General features: G+C 40.1%; 1 protein-coding gene across 3 annotated transcripts in view; it reads right to left on the reverse strand.

The window, feature by feature from the left end:
* The window catches only part of LOC134208680 (uncharacterized), a 257,868-nt gene that overhangs the window by 196,055 nt on the left and 41,795 nt on the right, over nt 1-20,018 (reverse strand). Inside the window, exon 2 of one of the 3 annotated variants that reach the window (XM_062684474.1) lies at nt 18,334-18,445. The exons of the other annotated variants lie outside the window; for them this stretch is intronic. The gene's annotated coding sequence lies outside the window, so the exon portion shown is untranslated. The remainder of the gene's footprint in view (nt 1-18,333; nt 18,446-20,018) is intronic. 3 annotated transcript variants of the gene reach the window in all.

Raw genomic sequence — 20,018 nt, forward strand, 5'->3', positions numbered from 1 at the left:
AGCTCTAAGGCGTTTGTAGTAGCTTGTGAAAGTAATGAGAGGAATCCAATCAGCTTGATGGACCTATTCATATTTACTTACTTACTTTTGGATCCTGTACACCTTCGGTGATGCAAAGGGCCGACTCCATCCTGAGCGATGTCCAGCTCAGGATGGAGAGCATTCATATTTACGACGTGAACAAAAAGAAAATATGAGATGGAATTTGAAGTAAAGTTTTCTCTCTGCTCTGCTCTGCCTCCCAGCTGCTAATTGAGAGTCCTGCGTTAGTTCCTGGTTCCACAGAGTCACCGTCGTCGACTATAGACTGTTCCAGAAATTATAAGCACATTAAAAATAGTCGGCAAATTGAAGTGGATGTAATGTTCCATACAAATTTTGATGCATTCTATAGTTTTCCCGAATACTTTGTCATATTTAGAAGATATTTAGCGAAAATTTTCAGGGTGCCTTGATAGAAGCGATATCATAAGACTTTGTTCTAAATGTGATAGAAAACTTATCAGTACATGATTAGGCCGGTACAAATATTAAATTTATTTTATGTCACCCCCCCCCCCCTTCAACTTTCCCAAAATATTGACGAGGCGAAAAAAAAAATGTTTTTTGTATTTTTTTATTTTTTTAAATTTTGTGCTCTTGATACGAATTATCATTCATAGACTATAAATGTGTCCCAAAGAGTATTTTAAATGAAAATACGAGCATATATCTCTGTCGGCATAAATATTCTATATCCTATCCTTACAGATTCCGTCTAAGCTTCCTTGCAATATATGGCGGACCCATTTCCATCCACGTTTTCGAACATCTATTGTTATCGGTATTTGATGGCTTTCATGTTACTCGGCACTGTAATGCCGTTCGAATTATAAATCATCTGCGTTATCTTTGCCTATACACAACACGCTTCACGATAGAGTAGCATTCGAATTTTGAAGCGTGGATCAATCCGGCCTTTCTGACTCATGGTTTCATGTCAATCCCCATTTCGTCATCTGATGATATCAGACTGTCAAGATATTGGAGTCCTCCGATCGTCCAGCTACTGCAAAGTTTGAGGGGCTTTTCCCTTTGACACTCAACCACCTGGTCCTGCAGGCATTGATGGTGGACCCATCGCAAAGAAGCATACGGTCAGCTCGTTAGGTACACACAAAAGAGCATCGCAGTACTAATATAGCGTTTCGTGTTTATTAGCCAAATCAGAGTCGTCTAGATGTTCCACAACAATAAACTGCCAAAACAGCTCAAGGTATGGTACACGGTCAATCGCACACACCAAGATCTTTTCTATTGCGCTAAGAAGTAACAGTGCATATGAAATGCATCCTTGCATTACATCAGCGACTACCAAAGCTCTGACCCTATTTGAAAATCCCCTGCATCCCTGGGCGCCAAATAGATTTGTGTGATTAAGACAGACAAAACAGACAGCCCCTCCGCCGATGGCCAATCGACCTTGGGGCCCCTATAGATTTCCTGCTTCAAATGGCTGCTTTGTGAAGAATGATGGCTAAGACTTGAAGAAGCTGTTCGAAGTGATCGAACCAACATTTCAGCTTTCCAAGTCAGTGAGTTATTGATGCGATAATCTTCGCTTTGTTGCAGCCCTCTTTTCTTCATAGGCCAGGATGTCCACCCACGCCAGCCTGTCCTGTCTGCAGCAACACCCGACTCCCACTTACAGAGATACATTCTGTAGACGGGACTCGTACTTTACTCCTCTGATTCTTCTCGTTCCTCAGCCTTTGATTCTATACGCTTCTCAATCTTCAGTCGGGTTACATCTGTAATCCATTCTATTCGCTGAGTGCGCAGCTCATCCAAGTTGATCTCGTCGGTTTTAATAAAAGTATTCTTCGCCGCCCACTTCTATTCTACGCTGCCACCTTCCAGAACATCCACTACCTGAGTTTCATATTCTTCAACGAACGATCTCTTCATAGCTGGATTTTCAGTCGGTCTATGGGGAATCGACACCCGAGTGAATTCTTCTCCCGCTGAATTCTGGAAATGCGTGGTCGGATCTTGCAAATTAAAAGGTGATAGTCAAACGCGATGTCATCGCTGCGTTCATTACGGACTCAAGAAGGCACCGTCTCCATTTTCAGGTGATCCATTTCCAGGGGAGCTAAATACTAGTCCTGACAACTGAAAGCGGCTCTAGAGAAGTAAGTCAAGCGCTGTTGACTGCAGACCGGAGAAGTGGGCGCGGGTGGACTCCCTGGTCAACGATGATAGGAAGCCGCAACAACCGGCGATAATCGCCTCTTCTACGATATTTCACGACGCCTAATCCAAATGATCAGCTGAAACGTTGATTCGACCACTTAGAACAACTTTTCGAGTGTTGACGATTTATACTAATTTAGATATAGGGAAAGGTTAACATCTCTCGGACAGCACCAGCAAGATTCTCCCGGATGATCGTGAGAGCACCATACAGTCATGCTTTGCATTATCCTAGAGTAGGTCAATGAATTTCAAGAGTCCCTCCCAGGGCCGGATTTAGCCGGAAGGGGGCCCCGGGGCCGACAGTATGTGGGGGCCCCAAAATGTACAAAATATGTTGGTTTTGGTACATAAGATTTGTGGGGGTCCGTGGCCATGGCCCCCAGGCCCCCCCCCCCCCTAAATCAGCCTGAGAAGACATCTCAGATCGTGTGGGGGTCGGGAAGCGACCAGGCATGTTTCTTGTATGGGTGAGTTTAGCGTCCATTGCATCCTCTCTACGGGTTTGTCCGAGGTCGTATCCATGCCGCCAACAAGTAGCAGTGCAGATATGGCGTGCTTCACCGATTCTACTTCAGACGTCACCTAAGTATTCCGTATAGTCCAGGAAATCTGCATTTCCGAGCCTATGCAAGAACGTCATGAAACAGCCATGTTCGAACAACACATCTGTGATTTCAGAAGTACATCTGACCATTGTCCCTTTTGATTCGACCAGTTTCAGTTTCATATTTTCGGTGTTGAACTTAGTATGTAGATTAAAAAAACACCTTAATAAAGACTAAAAAAAAAAAAGTTTCATATTTGACAGTTTACTTAAAGTTCATCAGCAAAACCAGCCCTTTTCCAAAAAGAAAACAGAAATTTCTACAAAAATAAGTTCCAGTACTTTTTGAATATAAAGTTTATGCTAAATTCACTACTGGATAAATTTGTTACAAACATTCATATTCTTTTATTCTTTTCTTTTTCTAAACATTCCTTGCAATCATTTTTCATTAAAATTTAAAATTTTCCATGAAATAATTGCGTTTTGGACTTTTTTTAGTTTCCTTGTTATTTTTTTTATTCCCCCCCCCCCCTCGTACATTCCAAGAGCTGTCGGACATAAAATAATTTTAATATTTGTATCGGCCATTATTCAAAAACAAATAGAAATTTTAATTACTTTTGTTGTCTAGTATGAAACATCTGAATTCCCTTAATTTCGTCTATTAAAAAAGTAGTCGCGTGAAACACGAGTTTAATAATTTTATTCGCATGTAGTGTCAGAAGCACACTCTAGCAACATTTTTTTTAATACTCGATGACATATGAAACAATGTTATTGTTTTTATTGATTTCGGCGTGGAAAATAAAGGCACCATGAGTCGAAAAGGTAAAGAGATGAGTCCCAATGAAAGAAAACTCATCATGAGCCTACATAATTAGTGCAAGTTGACTTATGAGCTTGCAAGAATTGTGGGTAGGTCTACCATTCGACCATTCAATTGGCGATTGATCGCAATAGCGCCACAAAAACCTTTCAAAACAAATAACGGAGTGGTCGTCCGCAAAAGTAAACTGATCATGATGAGCGAATTATTATGCGAAATGTCAAAATAAAAACTTTAAAACGAGTGCACTCATGTAGGCAAGTGAGTTGGAGAGAAGAGGTGCTAAGATATGAATTAATACAAACAAAAATACCTGTGAAAAGTATGGGCATAATGGGCGAGTATCACGGAAGAAATTTAAAGTGAGCCATCAAATTATCAAAAACGGCTCAATTTCACCAAAAACATATTGCTGGAAGAAGGAGTACTTTCGAAATCAAGTCATATTATCTGACGAAAGCAAGTACAGCACATTTGGATCAAATTGCAGTTGTATGGTATGGCGAAAAATGAATACAGAGATGCAGCAGCAGACAGTGTTGGGAAATGTACAGTAAAACATTGTGATTATGCGAATGTTTACATTTTATCCGGTCAAATTTCACGCACCGCACAAACCGAAACAGTTTTCAAAAAAAATGTACGCCTCATTGTGACATTTTTTTGCTGATGAGGCAAACTGTTTGTTTGCTGCTGCCTGCTGCTGCGTGAGAGTCGAGCCGTCGGTGCGGTCAGCATTTGCATGAGATTTCTTGTTTCGGTTCGTGCGCAGCGCAAACAGAACAGAATCGAGTCAAATTGCCTGTGGCGCAAAGCCTAGAAAGAATGCTAGCCGTTGGTACTAATTCATCAGTTCTAGCCTCTAAAATGAGCAGGGAGTAATAAAATAATCATTTACCACCAAAAACGGTCATACGTCGTGAAATGAGCGTACAGAAACATTAATTGTGGGGAGAGAAAATAATAAAATCATGTGCTGACTGTCGTCTGCTTGGTCGTGGCTGCTGCTGCGGCTGCCGTGGTTTTATTTTGCTTTGACTGCGTGGCAGAACGAATGATAAAAAGAAATGTCAACCGTTCCCGTCCCTGGCAGCAGAACCTCTTTTTAGCAGTAAAGCATGGTGGGGGCTCTGTAAAGATCTGCGAGGTGCATGAGCGCAACCGGTGTTGAAAAATTTCATATTATTGAATCATTATTGATCACAAAATGTTCATCCGCATTTTGAAGGAAAAAGTGAACGCCAGAGCTGAGAAATTAGGCTTACAAGGAGCATAAATCGTTCGGCATGATAATTATCCCAAGCACACAGCCCAAAATACCATGCTGTAGCTACTCTATAATACCCCAATCAATTCAAAACGCCTCCACAGAGCCCAGATATGAAACCAATTGAGCACTTTTTAAAGATGCTGAACGATAAAATTCGTAAAAGTCACATAACCAACAACAACGAATTAAAAATAGCATTGAAAGAAGGATGAGAGAAAATCCCGTCCCCCGTCACGGCTAATTTGGTCAGTTCCATGACACAAAGACTACAAACCGTCAGAGATACTCAAGGGAATCTAACTAAATATTGAAATCCATTTTATCATTGAAAAGTGCGGAAAACCTGAATAGACGAATACTTTTTGAGCCCATATTTCATGAATATGTTTTGTTACACTTATTTTTGTTATTGTTTTGTTTTCCTGTTCAATTTTTAATAATAAATATGAATTGATTAATCTGCTACACAATGTAATCGATAGTTTAATTTTTTGAGCTTACTAGATTCTATCTTTGACATTTTCTAGCAAACACACAGTTAGACGAATACTTTTTGGGCTCACTGTATGTATCCAAAAACTTGCAAAAATTTTGAAAAAAGTTTGAAGTTCGAAGTGTGCTTATAATTTCCGAAACAGTATATATGTCCATCCTGCTTCTTAACACCTTAGTTTGAATTGAAAAAAATTAAATTCGAAAATTCCGTCGTTTTCTTTGGAAACACATGACAAAATGTTTGTGTCGGTGGTAGACAGTGTAGGAAGTAAAAAATTGTACAGAAAATAAACAAACTTCTTCACCGCAGTCAAATTTAAATACCAACACGGTGAAACTCTCAATAACTAATCAAAGTAACTTAAAATGGCAGATTAGGTTGATCCCCTGTCCCTCTTGTATAGATAAAATAGGATTAAATCCACCAATCAAGAGTTCGGGTTGTTGAACCTTACTTCAGCACTCAAACAAAAAAACGATCGAAGAATATTTGTAGAAGAAAAGGAAGCCTATAAAAAAAACTGAAATAAGTAGCGTTCAGTACGTTTGTAGCTTTTGCAATATGTAGTGCGGTTTCGAATCCGTGGTGGACAAAGCGGTCCTTAATATGCCTAAACATATCACAGGCACACCAAGCGAGATATGAGACTTGTCAACCGCATGATGCAGGAATGGTAGAGTGTGACAGTTGTTCGGAATGATTCCATTCCCGTTGCGTGGGCATCGTCTAGGGAAATTTGATTAAGCCCAAGCGATGTCAAGAATTTCCAAAGAAATACCCATATTCAGAAGGTAGCCGATGAATCCGGCAAATCCTGCACAAATACTCATTTGTCCGCCTCTAGTGTGGAAGCAAAGGTGCGATCGCATAAGGAGGTGGACAAAACAGCTCATTGCAGTGAGCGGATTTGATCCGTTCAGCTAATTTCAAAAAAGTCAGCTCCTTAGATCCACTCTTCAGGTCTTTAATGCTTCATATATTGAAAAATTGTTTAAAAATTTCAAACATTCATGTCATTCATTAAGGTCTATCTATTTGCCTCACTTTAAAATTTTTAAAATATTAAGCTATAGTCAGGCTTTTGAAAAACGAACAGTATTAAAGTAATAACATTGCAGCATTTACCAAATTTCAGGAATCTTTGAAGAATGGTTGATACAAGTGAAGTAGCATTATTTGTGTCACTAAACAATGTTCTAAACCTAAAGTCTCTCTATTTCACATCAGGATACTAACGGATACTTCTGCCAGCAGCTCTTTTTATTCGAACAGCAGGTATATACAATCATCAATAACAATATTCCCCAAATCTATCAGAGTTGGTCATTTCTTACACTTTCCCTTAAAATGTGTAGAGTTTGTGCAAGAAAAGAGCAGTGTATTGATTCACACTCTAGAACGTTCATACTTGTGTGTGATTCGAGCCGGGAGGAACATAAATTGATTTTCAGTCGCATGTGTTTTGCTGTAGTCTATAAAAAAGGTCTATGTTTAGTAGACCTATTCATGTTTTCAAAAAGTATCAAAAATCACAATTCTTATGCTAAAATAAGCTTCCTGACAAATTTTCAGCTAAATCGGAAAAAATCGAAGTGGCTCAAGTCGATTTAGTGTTTTTAAGCAATTTTCAATTTTGAAAAAAATAACAAGAGATATAAACGCCATCCCAACAACCTCTAAACGAAAGTATTTGGTGTGCTCACTCTTGCGAACATTGCGATTCGTTCCGTTCACGTTTTCACCATGTTAATAACTTCAAGCTTTTATATTGTTTCCATATTCTTATAAATTAGGGGAACTGTTCCGATCTCCATCTCACTGTACATATATCCATCTCATCGCTAAACAAAGAAATACGGCACCAAATTCGTCGCTTCTTTTTGTCAACACGCGTGCTCACTGCTGAAAAAAATCACAAAAATAATAAACAAACCAAATTCCTTTCCATTGCTTTGTTTTTGATGGGATGGAAATAGGAGCTATGAGATGAAGTGGCGAACCGTTTCCCCTATATTTTTTCTATATTCTTTACACTTGCGGGTTTGTGTAATGAAGAGGTGATACCACGCACGCTCTTTCTTTCAAAAGAGAAAGTGTATTCCTGGGTAAACAGATTGAGAAAGAGAAGTTTTGACACTTTATCTTGACCCTGCTGACCAAATAGCTACACAACTAACTGGTGCCTGCTTCCTACCAATGTTTCATCTACATCGAGGTGTCGCATCCTATAATATTCCAACACTTCTCCTAAGGGTGCACACCTCGGGCCTCACCTAGCTCCTTCACCGAACCTCTCGTCCTGAGATCCTCTGCGTGAAAACAATTCCTGCTCGAACTCGTTGCCCGTGCAACTGGCCTGAATCCGACGTTTGTACAGCATCCTCCGTTAACCGGCTCCTGAATCTTCTACCCAAACCTTCTCCTGAACTCCTGAACTCCTCCGTCGCTACCCAAGACTTACGCAGCCAATCCATGATCCCACTGCACCACGCGACTTATGCGGTTGATCCACGATCCCACTACGATAACATCGACGGCAAATTCATCCCACTAAGACGAAGAAAGGAACCGTTCCTGGGCCCATAGCCTGTTGAGCAGATAGAGGAACCTTGTATTGTTTTTCTTGATGAGGGGTTCCCTTCTTCTGGCAACACGTAATGTGGCTCTCTTATTGATGCCGTTGAATATTCTTCAGTGACCAAGCGAATTATTTGATTGCAGAGTCTTCCTCCGACGCGTGCTTGTGATTTCGCTACTACTTTCATCTCGGATCAATTTACTCTTTGCTGAAAGAGCCATTTTCTTCCATAATTCCCTTTTCCAAATACTAAAAGTAGCAAAACCAAAATCGAAATCTTGAGATAAACTTTTACTTGACGTTATGAATTTTCTTCTATTCACTCGGTCGTACTTTAGAAATAATCCTTTTAAATTAAATTTCTTCAGTCCTGAAAAATGGATTTCTTTTCCGAAAATGTGCCTTTCAAATAAATAACAGTAACCACTCAATCACTGAATCTTACGAGTAAATTGTAACTTGGGAGCTGCACCGTCACAACGCAAAAGAACGGGTCTATTATGCACGGAGAAAATGAAGCGGTGCGTCTAATGGCCCCTAATTTATTTATCACCCTGAGCTGGGGATATTTTTTACGTTAAGCACGCGTGCGATACTGGACTGGAATGTTCGTACAAGCTCGCTCGTGTTATGTAACGCGAGTGTGGTATTTTCGTTTGTGTTGTACAAAATACAACAGTGCGTGTACTCGAGTGCGTACACTCGAGGAAGTTTCTCTAGGCGCTTGTTTTTATTTATAACAATGATGTCATCCATTTTAGGTGAGCTGCTGAGCTGGGTTTTTTGAACAAAGATCCCCGGTTCATCAGCTCAATGTGAGCAACCGAACAGCTCGAGAGCGGAGCGCCCACATCTAACCTGAACCAGCAGATGGAGATGGAAATGCGGCTTCGATAGAAGGAGAAGGAGATGCACCCTCACCGGAAAAATGCGGAAATGGAGCTGCAAATGCGTGCCGAACCATCAAACCATGTACCATGAACACCTGATGAGGCTACAGGAAGCGCTCAAAGGCAACGCACTCAAGCTGGTGTCGGCCAGCTACTACTGCTGGAGTCGCTACTATTGCTGGAGTCGATTCCGAGGGCCCTGAAAAAACTGCGTCGGAATTATGGTCCTGTATCGCATTTTGGAAGGCTATTTCCAGAACCATGTACTATTATACGAGGCCGATGCCGTTCAGAGAAGCGTTCTTTTTACTGCAGGAGTTCTGCAAGGTTCAATACTGGGTCCGGTATTGTGGAAACTGGGTCCCGTATTGTGGATCGGAAAAGCTAGCGCGGGGAAGTGACATCCAGAGGTAATAGCGTTGCAGCGGGTGGCAACCGCAGTCCCCACCTCGAAGCATGGCAGAAGAGTGAGCGCACAGGTGTGAGTATAGTAGTGGTAGTTTGGCAACTACTAAGCACGTGTGCTGGGTTGTGCTTAAATGCAACCACCAGAGCCGGACAACCTCCAGAACTCTATCCATTTTAAAAATACGGTGGAACAACTTTGCGACTATCAAGAAGCCATCAGTCGGCGGCGCACCTTGTAAATATGCTGGTTATCGAGTCGTTGGTAGCTAATAGGTAGCTAAGCGGTTGGATCGGGGAAAGCGCGATTGAGTCCCCTATCGAAGGCATCATGAAGAGACATATTTGCGGACGTTGACAGCAAGATGAATACAATAATATAAGAACCCTGGTTGACAAATTTCTTGTAGCGGATGCCTGCGAAGCTAACGTTGGTGTGGATTTTAAGCCAACGTATCCTCCAAAAGGAGTTTCCTGAGCCGGAAAATGAAGGTCCAAGGAAAGCGGATGTCTGTATCTCCACAATGAAGCCAGCAGTTTGACTTTGAATGTCACCTCAAGCGAAAAACTGCTGAGACCGTGCCAACAAGCCACGACATCGACACTGCGCAGAGTTCAAAAGGTTGCAATACACCGAGTGCCTCAAGCTGGTCAACTGGACAAAGCTGTCTCATGTGTGCCTTAAATAAAACGGAGGTTAGTGCAAGTTCGAAATCCGTTGTAAAATTGGTAACTTCAGGGAATTCCACAATCCGCTTGCACACAGATGGAAAAGTAGTCGGGATGATTGCGAATATCCGGACAAACTACACGGTCGTCGGTAATGTTTCGCATTATTCCAGTTTCGCTGTACTGCGGTGGAAAGTCTGCTACGGTGTTGGCGTTCCTGGATGACGGTGCTTCCATCACGCTCGCTTGGTGGAGAAAAAGATCGCGAATCGCTCGAGCGGCTGACCCATCTAATGGCAACGTCTCGAGAGTAGAGGATACGCAGAGGAAGAATCTGTGGGCATCGGGCACAAGTATTAGCGCTGAGGCGCTTAGATGCTGATGCATCAGAAGATGGACAGCACACATGTAATTAAAAACTAGTCAATTTTCAAAAAAAATCTATGATTGTAGTTATTAATAATCATATCCACTTAAGCATCCGGGACTCGGATGGTCCTGTATAATCCATGCATCCATTTTCCTAGGTGCTTTTTACAACGATGCAAGTTTCCGAAGGTTATCAAAAATGATTCTGGTAAATTATCAAATTCGAATAAACAAACACGAAATAACTCTATCTAAATCTTCATTGGATCTGTCGTCATGATAGTTGCTGCCTACAAACAACATCATTGGGAGAAATTTATATTCCAAAGGTGAAATAAATTAAATTTGATACTTTTTCCGCTTTGTTGTGTCTCATTTGTCGAATCTGTCGACGAAAAAAGGGTGAAATCAGAAGCCCACTATGGTTGAATATCTGTTAAAATTTATTGCCACTGTTTGGATGGCGTTTTTTTTCTGATATTTATGGGAACTACCGCCGACGGCAAAATAAGCGATTCAAATCAACAAAACAAAGGGGCTCTCTCTCATCAATTCAACGGTACCGGTGGGGGTGCCGGCTAACAAAACACGATTGAATGATGGTGCTGATAAATTCTGAACCGGCAAATGCATGACAGTCGCATGCCACGTCAAGTGGATGCCGTCCTAATGGGTGGCGACGCGGTGTAGAGCTTTAGAAAAAAAAAAGATGTAAGTTTTCTTCTTTATTATAGAAGTGCAACTTCATATGCCGGTCCTTATACGTACGTACCTTTCTATGTTGCACTGTTGCTTTGCTGACGAAGTAACGGAAAACACAAAAAAGGTTCTCACCATAGCCCTAACATCTGTTTTCCATCATGACAGGTCATACCAGAAAACATCCAACCTCGTTATCGATTTTGCTGGAGCTGTTCCATTCTTGACAGCCCAATAGGAAGGGAATGGAAAGAACAGGTACCTACACTTTTTCCTGTGGCACGTTGTCGTATTTGTATTGCATAAGACGTTCTCTGTGGGCTTGAATGGAGCTCTTTTTCAATACAGTTGGAAGAAAAAAAGATGCTGTCGATCTTCAGATGTTTGCATACATCTTTGCTGTTTAACATTGGGGCAGTTTCTTCATAAACGCAGAATGAGTGTCTTATGTCGTTCTCGTTTTTGAACCTGGGTCGATAGACTCTGAATAACCGAACGAAATTGACCACAATAATCTCAGCACAAATATCAAGCCGGAGTTCGGGAAAAATATAAAATAAATTATAAAGTAATTAGTTTTTCTCCCCCCGTATTATCATAGTTCATACACAACATTTTAATGTTAATTTTAACATGGTTTCCAATAATACAATTGGTTCTTATGCAGAACTGTATTAAAATCTACCATCCGCTGGTTGGGTGTATCATTTAGTCATTTACAACATTTACAACTGAGGGTATACTCAGTGCACGAAATCGATAACCGATCGGTTTTTCAAAACAGAGCTTTGGTTTAATCCAATCTGAAAACTAAACCCGCAATAACTTCATGCCCAGAGACAACTTTCATAATATCCCACACTCACCGACAACATCCACGACGGCAGGGTTATTGGAACACATTTGCCTGTCAGTTTCACTTTCAAACAACTTCAACCACAGCCAACGCGCATGGATGGCAGCGCGCAAAGTTTTCTGATCGTTATTCGCGATTAGATTTTACGACATCTGCTATACTTTTTGCCATCGTTCCACATTTTTTCCTTGCTTCATTTCACAACAAAGCAAATCCTTCCTACAAGCCTTATATGCGCCTTATAAATCAAGCATTTTCCACGCGACTGTCATCCTTCCTACCACCCTCTCCGTTTACGGATGTTTGTTTTTTTCATTTCTGTGTGCTATGATACAAGTTCTCGGTGGGAAGTCGGTATCTGGTGTTCGATTATGGGAGAAAGCACGGAGGCGATCCATCGGAATTATAGAGAGTATAATGGCAGCTTTATGCACAAACAACCCGTTCCTGGGCCCACCGTAACCACCACCGGGAGCGCCAGCGCAGAAACCGTTCAATCAGACCGCATCGTGCTTTCGTGCTGTGCGGTTCTTTCTCTCTTTGCGGAAGGAAGTTTTTAATACTACCCGAAGCTATTTTAATTTCAACGGTGCTTCTTAGCGCTATTTCTACCCACTGATCCCGTTACGATCTTTGCAAGGACCCGTGCCTTCGTTTTACGTTGGACCCGTTTGCGGAAGTAAAATTCCGACAAGCGGTGGTAATCCTGCAGGGACACCGTTCTGGAAAAAAAAACCTCTTAGAAGGTCACGTCTCCACGCTCAGCAATGAGCATTAATAAAAACAAGAGGAAGGGAGAATCTCTGAATTCTCCACTTCCTTCAAAGAAACAAGGTTTCAAGACCGTCCAGCCCAAGCGCGGAAAAATAGAAGGAAGCTGGAGACTTCAGATATTCCTTCTAACTCTAACGTTGACATTATTTCTTCTCCTATCGAACTGAGCAATCAGTTCGATTTGATTAATGATGAATTTGAGGAAATCGAATCTACCTCTAGCCCAGGTGATTCGATTTATGCGAAAAAAAACAATGGATTCCGCCAATTGTGGTATCTGTTGCCGTGTTTTCTGGCTTTCGGAATGAAATCTTGAGTAACCTTCGGGGATCAAGGTTTCATTTCAGATTGCTAGGAAGGGTGACTGCCGCGTTTTGCCGGGATCCTTTGACGATCGCAAACGTCTTCTCCAGTATTTAACTGAGAAGCGCCATAAATTCTTCACATACGACGACAAAACTGAGCGATTGTTCAAAGTCGTCTTGAAAGGTCTGCCCAGTGATGACAAATCACTGGATGAGATTAAAATTGAAATTTCTGAATTACTTGGATTTTCACCAGTCCAAGTAATTAAGATGAAAAGAAATCCCACTCTGTTTCTTCCCAGAGGGCATTTCTCAAGAATTTTATTTAGTTCATTTTAACAAAAGTGAACTAAATAATATGAAAAGTTTGAAAAGGCCTGTATTATGTCCCATGTCCGTGTAACATGGGAACATTTCCGCAGGCCTGGGAAATTTCCAAAATCCCACTCAGTGCCGTAAGTGCCAAAAGTGGGGTCACGGAACCAAACATTGCCACATGGATGCTAAATGCATGATTTGTGGTGGAACCTCTCACGCCAAGGACGCTTGTCCTGTGAGAGAAGATTCCAATAAATTTAAGTGTGCAAATTGTGGGGTAATCATAAATCCAATTTCTGGGAATGTCCTTCACGCAAAAAGTTTTGAATTCCGTGCAAAAATGATGACGGGGAAATTCAATCGGATCCCCGATTTGACGGGTAGAAATTTTTCAAACGCTCAAATTTCGAAACCAGTTACCGGTCGAGCAATTCATACCCACCACAATTCACAAACAAATTTTGCCGCTCGTCAACGGGTAGCAAGCACTTCAGTAAATTCCAATTTTTCCAATGTACCTACGTATGCAAACATCGCTGCTGGTAGACAAAATTTCTCTTCTCAAAATGAGGTTTATACCCATGTCCCAACGGAAAATAACGGTCATGTTGCCGATTCAGGTAGCATGACTGCTTCCGATTTCGATTTTTAACTGAACAATTGCATCACATGATTGATGCAATGTTCAAAGCAAATACCATTCCTGAAGCTGTCCAGGTTGGTATAAAGTACACACAAAAATTGTTATCGGACTCCGTTTCAATGGATCCAAATAATTGTGTGAAAGTTCTAAATTGGAATGCCCGCTCTCTAAAGGGTAAGGAAGATGAATTATTCAACTTCCTAACAGTTCATAATGTGCATATTGCCATTATAACAGAAACCTATTTAAAACCAGGACTCCCCATTAAAAGAGATCCAAATTATTTTATCTACAGAAATGATCGTCTTGACAGCGCCTGTGGTGGGGTCGCCATTGTCATCAATAGACGTATCAAACATAAATTATTTTCTTCATTTGAAACCAAAGTTTTGAAACCTTGGGAGTTTCTGTTGAAACAAATTTTGGAAAATTTTCCTTCATTGCAGCTTACTTGCCTTTTCAATGCAATGGGCAGCAAAAGAATTTGTTGAAAGCTGATCTTCAAATTCTGACTCGCAACAAATCTAAATTCTTCGTAATTGGTGACTTCAATGCCAAACACCGTTCATGGAATAATGCTCAAAGCAATTCCAATGGTAAAATTTTATTTGAAGATTGTTCTGCGGGATATTATACTATTCAATATCCCAATGGCCCTACTTGTTTTTCTTCCAGTCGAAATCCTTCCACAATTGATTTAGTTTTAACGGATTCAAGTCAGCTGTGTGGCCAATTGGTAACTCATGCTGACTTTGACTCTGATCACCTTCCTGTGACATTTGAAATCTCACAAGAAGCCATTCATAATCCAATCAGCTCTACTTTCAATTATCATAGGGCTGATTGGGATTTATATAAAACGTATATCGATAGGAATTTTGATGTTGATATTCCTCTTGATACCAAAAGTGATATTGATAATGCTCTCGTATCTTTGACAAATTTAATTGTCGAAGCCAGAGGCATTGCAATTCCTAAATGTGAAATTAAATTCAACTCCATTATTATTGACGACGATCTTCAGCTACTGATCCGTCTTAAAAATGTGAGGCGAAGGCAATACCAAAGAACTCGCGATCCCGCGTTGAAAGTTATTTGGCGAGATTTGCAAAATGAATTAAAAACGTTTCGCTATTCTGAGAAATACCAACTTTGAGAATAATGTCTCGAAGTTGGATCCCAGTTCGAAACCCTTTTGGAAATTATCGAAAATTCTTTAAAAAAAAACCTCAAAAGCCAATTCCAGCGCTTAAAGAGGGAAATCAAATTTTATTAACAAATGGCGAAAAGGCTCAAAAACTTGCTCAGCAGTTCGAGAGTGCCCATAATTTTAGTCTAGGTCTCACTAGTCCAATTGAGGATCAGGTTACACGAAGCTTCGAAGACATTCTCGATCAAGATAATGTTTTTGACCCTTCGTTGGGAACTAATTTGGATGAAGTGAGATCTATTACTAGAAAATTTAAAAATATGAAAGCCCCGGGTGATGATGGTATTTTCTACATACTTATCAAAAACTTCCTGAGAGCTCTTTATCCTTTTGGTTAATTTATTTAACAAATGTTTTCAATTGGCATACTTCCCAGATAAATGGAAAAACGCCAAAGTTGTTCCTATTTTGAAGCCGGACAAAAATCCAGCTGATGCTTCTAGTTATCGCCCTATCAGTTTGCTTTCTTCAATAAGCAAACTGTTTGAAAAGATTATTTTAAATAGAATGATGGTTCATATTAATGACAATTCTATTTTTGCTGATGAGCAATTTGGTTTTCGCCATGGGCATTCAACCACTCATCAGTTATTAAGAGTTACGAACTTAATTCGGCTCAACAAATCTGAAGGATATTCGACTGGAGTTGCTCTTCTTGATATAGAGAAAGCATTTGATAGTGTTTGGCATGAAGGTTTGATTGTAAAATTGATGAATTTTAATTTTCCTCTGTACATTATTAAACTGATCCAAAATTATTTATCAGATCGCTCACTGCAGGTAAACTATCAGAATTCTAAATCTGATAGATTACCTGTTAGAGCTGGTGTTCCCAAGGCAGCATACTGGGGCCCATATTGTATAACATTTTTACTTCTGACTTACCTGATCTTTGTTTGCAGATGACACAGGCCTCTCAGCCAAAGGGCGAAGCCTTCGTGTCATTTGTAGTAGATTGCAAAAAAGTTTCGATATTTTCTCCACTTACTTGTAAAAATGGAAAATTTCTCTGAATGCTTTCAAAACTCAGCTTATAATTTTCCCACATAAGCCGAGAGCTTCTTATTTGAAACCTTCTAGCAGACATATTGTCACTATGAATGGGGTTCCAATTAATTGGTCTAGCGAAGCTAAATATTTAGGACTTCTGCTAGATCAAAAATTAACTTTTAAAAATCACATTGAAGGCCTTCAAGCCAAATGTAACAAATATATTAAGTGTCTATATCCACTTATAAACAGAAAATCAAAACTTTGTCTTAAGAACAAACTTTTGATTTACAAACAAATTTTAGACCAGCCATGTTGTATGCTGTGCCAATATGGACCAGTTGCTGCAATACCAGAAAGAAGGCACTCCAGAGGATTCAAAATAAAATTTTGAAAATGATTCTGAAGTTACCTCCGTGGTATAGTACCAATGAACTTCATAGAATTTCTAATATTGAGACATTGCAACAAATGTCCAATTTTAGACAAAAATCGTTGCAATCTTCTATTGCAATGATTAGCTCCCTGTACCCTTAGTATAAATTAGGTTAAGTTTAGTTTAAGTAGAAAACATTGTAATTCCTACATGGTTTAATTCAACCAGAGGAAATATCGTAACTGCCAGAGGCAATTGAAATGTATTAATAATATCTAAAAGCGTAACATAGCAAATAAGGATGATAGTGTTAAGAAAACACGGAACACCTAGTCTAAGAGATAAATGCATGTATTAGATAATTAGCAAATAAAATTAGTTAAAAAAAAAAAAAAAAAAAAAAAAAAAAGAAACCGTTCAATTGACAAACTATCATTTCGTGTGGCCTCTTGCCGATACATATTTCAACAGGGGAAGCCTATCAATTACCTTCCACAGTGACAAGCGATAAATCGCCAGTAAGTCAAACAGCTGACAGGATACCAGCAATTCAAATTTCACACGAGAAAGCGAAACTGCGCAACTTTTAATTCAATTAATAATCTCACTTCGCCGTGAGTTTATTTGGCCCGGAAAAGGGGGAAAAGCCCATAACGAAAGAGAAATGCGGCCGAACTCAACTCATGTCAAAGTGTCGATGGCGTGATGTGCGGTGCATCGATCCAAAACGCCGCAATCCCATATCTGTCACAGTTATTACACTGACTGATCGATAGACGACGATTGAAAAGCGAAATCGAAAAGCAATGCGACGGTAATCCGCTACGGATTCGCTTGTCAAAGACCCAAGAGTTGATTACGGTGAGCGACTGCGCTCCGGATTGTCTTGCCACATAAACGCGCGTATCAGCAGCGGAAATCCATCTCCAATGCAGATTAACCTTCTCCGATTGCGCGTCCGGTGCTCCCAGGATGATGGAACGATAGTTTCGCTGTCGCCTTCATTGACTATCGTCATCGGTTACAAACCACCGTAATTATTGAATTGGAGATATCTTGGCAGCCGAAGACGCAATTATCGCTAAAGCAGCATATCCTCCGTTTGCCGATTCGTTCGTTGCCCCGTGTTTTGCACTTGACAGCTATCGAGTCTAATTGAAGTACCCTCAGCAATCGACTCCGTTTGGCTCGTGCTTCATCTGTTGCCGCGAAGCCAATCGAAGAGGTGAGTTCGATGGCACCCTCAGTCCATCACATTATCACTCGACGTCTGTCGCACGTCTCTGCTATAGAATACGGCAGGCTAACGAGTGGATTTTTTCGGGAAACCTCATTAAGTTGGTTCGAAATGCTTTTTTTTTTTTTTAATCTTTCGTTTATTTGGAAGGCTCATTTGCCGTGAAGCGTTACGGAGCCGAAATCAAGTTTAACAATACATTTCTTGATTCTTATACATAGTGTTAGTTTTGGGGAACCGAAAGACTTGCGGTTTAGTCGAGGTTAGGGAATACAATAATACAGTAGGAAAGGAAAGGATTTAAGCACCCTTAAGTTATTACTATGCTGATGTTCACAAAGTTGACATTCCTCGCATTTTTACATCAACGGGACAAACAAACTTTTTTTGGGAGACAACGAAGTTCGAAATGCTTGTTAATGCAAAGAACATGCATTATGTGTTCTGTTCGATAATTGTAATTTTGGGGAAACTAATTTGGTGGTGAAACGACAAAGAGTATACTTCCAGACATTTTTTGCTAAACGATGCATTAAACTGTGAAATGAAGAAATAACGAACGATTGGGTTTAACTCTTTCATTTTGATCATTTTAAAATCATCCTTTAACCTAGATGACAAAAAACAATAGTCATACCTTGCCTTTTGAAATTTTGATAGCTCGTAGAAAGTTTTACTTAATACATATCCTCTCATCAGTCAACGTTAACGGAACCTTTTTTAGAATATTTTCATATCTAGATGCATACCTGAAATAGAGAAAAAATCGATTATTGATAATCATTTAATTATTGATAATAAAACGTGGAAGAGAATGTATACGGCAGATGTCTTAAACTAGTTTTAATCGTGATTCAAAAAAATGTGACAGTAGGAAATTCAATTTTTAGTAGAATTTCTGCTCCTATGTATTAGTAATCAAGCAAAGTAATTTGGCCAGCATTCCGCCATACATCACAAGACAAATGATTTATTTGTTTTGCTGAACTAGGCAGATTAGTGCATTGGTGATTGTTTCATCGATCTATTATCTGAAAACAACCGAACTAAATAGACAGAAGCTTAGATGATCAGCTACATGCAATTTCCCACGTAAACAGAAATTTTCAGAGAAATATGGATTTAATAAGGAGCGTCTTTTATAAATAGGAACCATTTGTTTGAGAAACTGCATATGTAACCTCATTTTTGGCCAAAATGAGATTTTTATATATTCTGAATACTTGTCCAAAAACACGTATTCAGGCAAAAAAAAAACAAAACAAAATTTGTTCAGGAATGTATGAAATTTGTTTCGTTTGTTTGAGAAAGTACATATTGTGCACGCACTTTGAAGAGCAATTATAGAGTATTGCTCACAGTTTTCGCACTAGAAGTGCTCCAGGGTGTTTAGTTTTGCCAAAAATTATTAATTGATCGGTATCGAAGAAATCGAAAGATTCGGTGCAAATTTGATCAGAAACAGTTGTTTGTTGTTTTGAGCATGAGCATGCTTGACCGCCCACGGTTGCTACTCCGTTATTGCCAGGTCAACTGTAATCACACAGAGAATCAACAGATGAAGTTTGGGACTTACATCATCTTCAATGTGTAAGAACTGGTGACCCAAAAATAAGCAATACCAGCGCCGGCCGTGTCCGAATGCAGGTCAATTAAGGAATAGGTAGGAAATTATTGACGTGACACTCGCTTTGATAAAAGCCGAGGAGTCATCTGCACTTCCACGAGAAATCACTGGGATGTTGGATAAAGGCGGAAGGGAGTGTGGCAGGGTTCGTTCTGGTTAACGGTCTGCCGTTGCGTCTGCTGGTTGCGAATTAATTTTTTTTTCTGATCAATACTCAACCGCACAATGCAGAACAAAATTACGTTGACCGGCCGATTGTTTTGCTTTCCGCACAAAGCAGAACTGAATTTCGATGACCGGCTGATCGCTCTGTTTACTGGAGAAACACGACTGCCTCAGAAACAGTTGTTTGTTGTTTTCTCGAATTGTGTAAAAGGATATAATGCAGTTTCTCAAATGATTCAGTTATTGTGTAAGCAAGTAGTTATTGTGTACGCTGTGCCTGGGAATGTGCAGGCACACGGAGTACACATTCTCTTACGGCATCCAATTCAGAGACAGATGGTTCTTTTCATGGTAAAGGTCTCACGCATACGAGTGTCCGAGCTAGTCTGGACAACAAGTTTTAGAAGAGATAACTACGTTTTCATCTAACACGACGCTAATTCACAGTACTATCAGTGAAAAGGTATCAGCGAGAAGTTGGCAGTGCTCTACAGGCACTATAAATGCCTACAGACAATTTAAAAAAACGC

Source organism: Armigeres subalbatus, chromosome 2 (assembly GCF_024139115.2).
Source record: "Armigeres subalbatus isolate Guangzhou_Male chromosome 2, GZ_Asu_2, whole genome shotgun sequence".
In the NCBI taxonomy this organism is placed as follows: Eukaryota; Metazoa; Arthropoda; class Insecta; order Diptera; family Culicidae; genus Armigeres; species Armigeres subalbatus.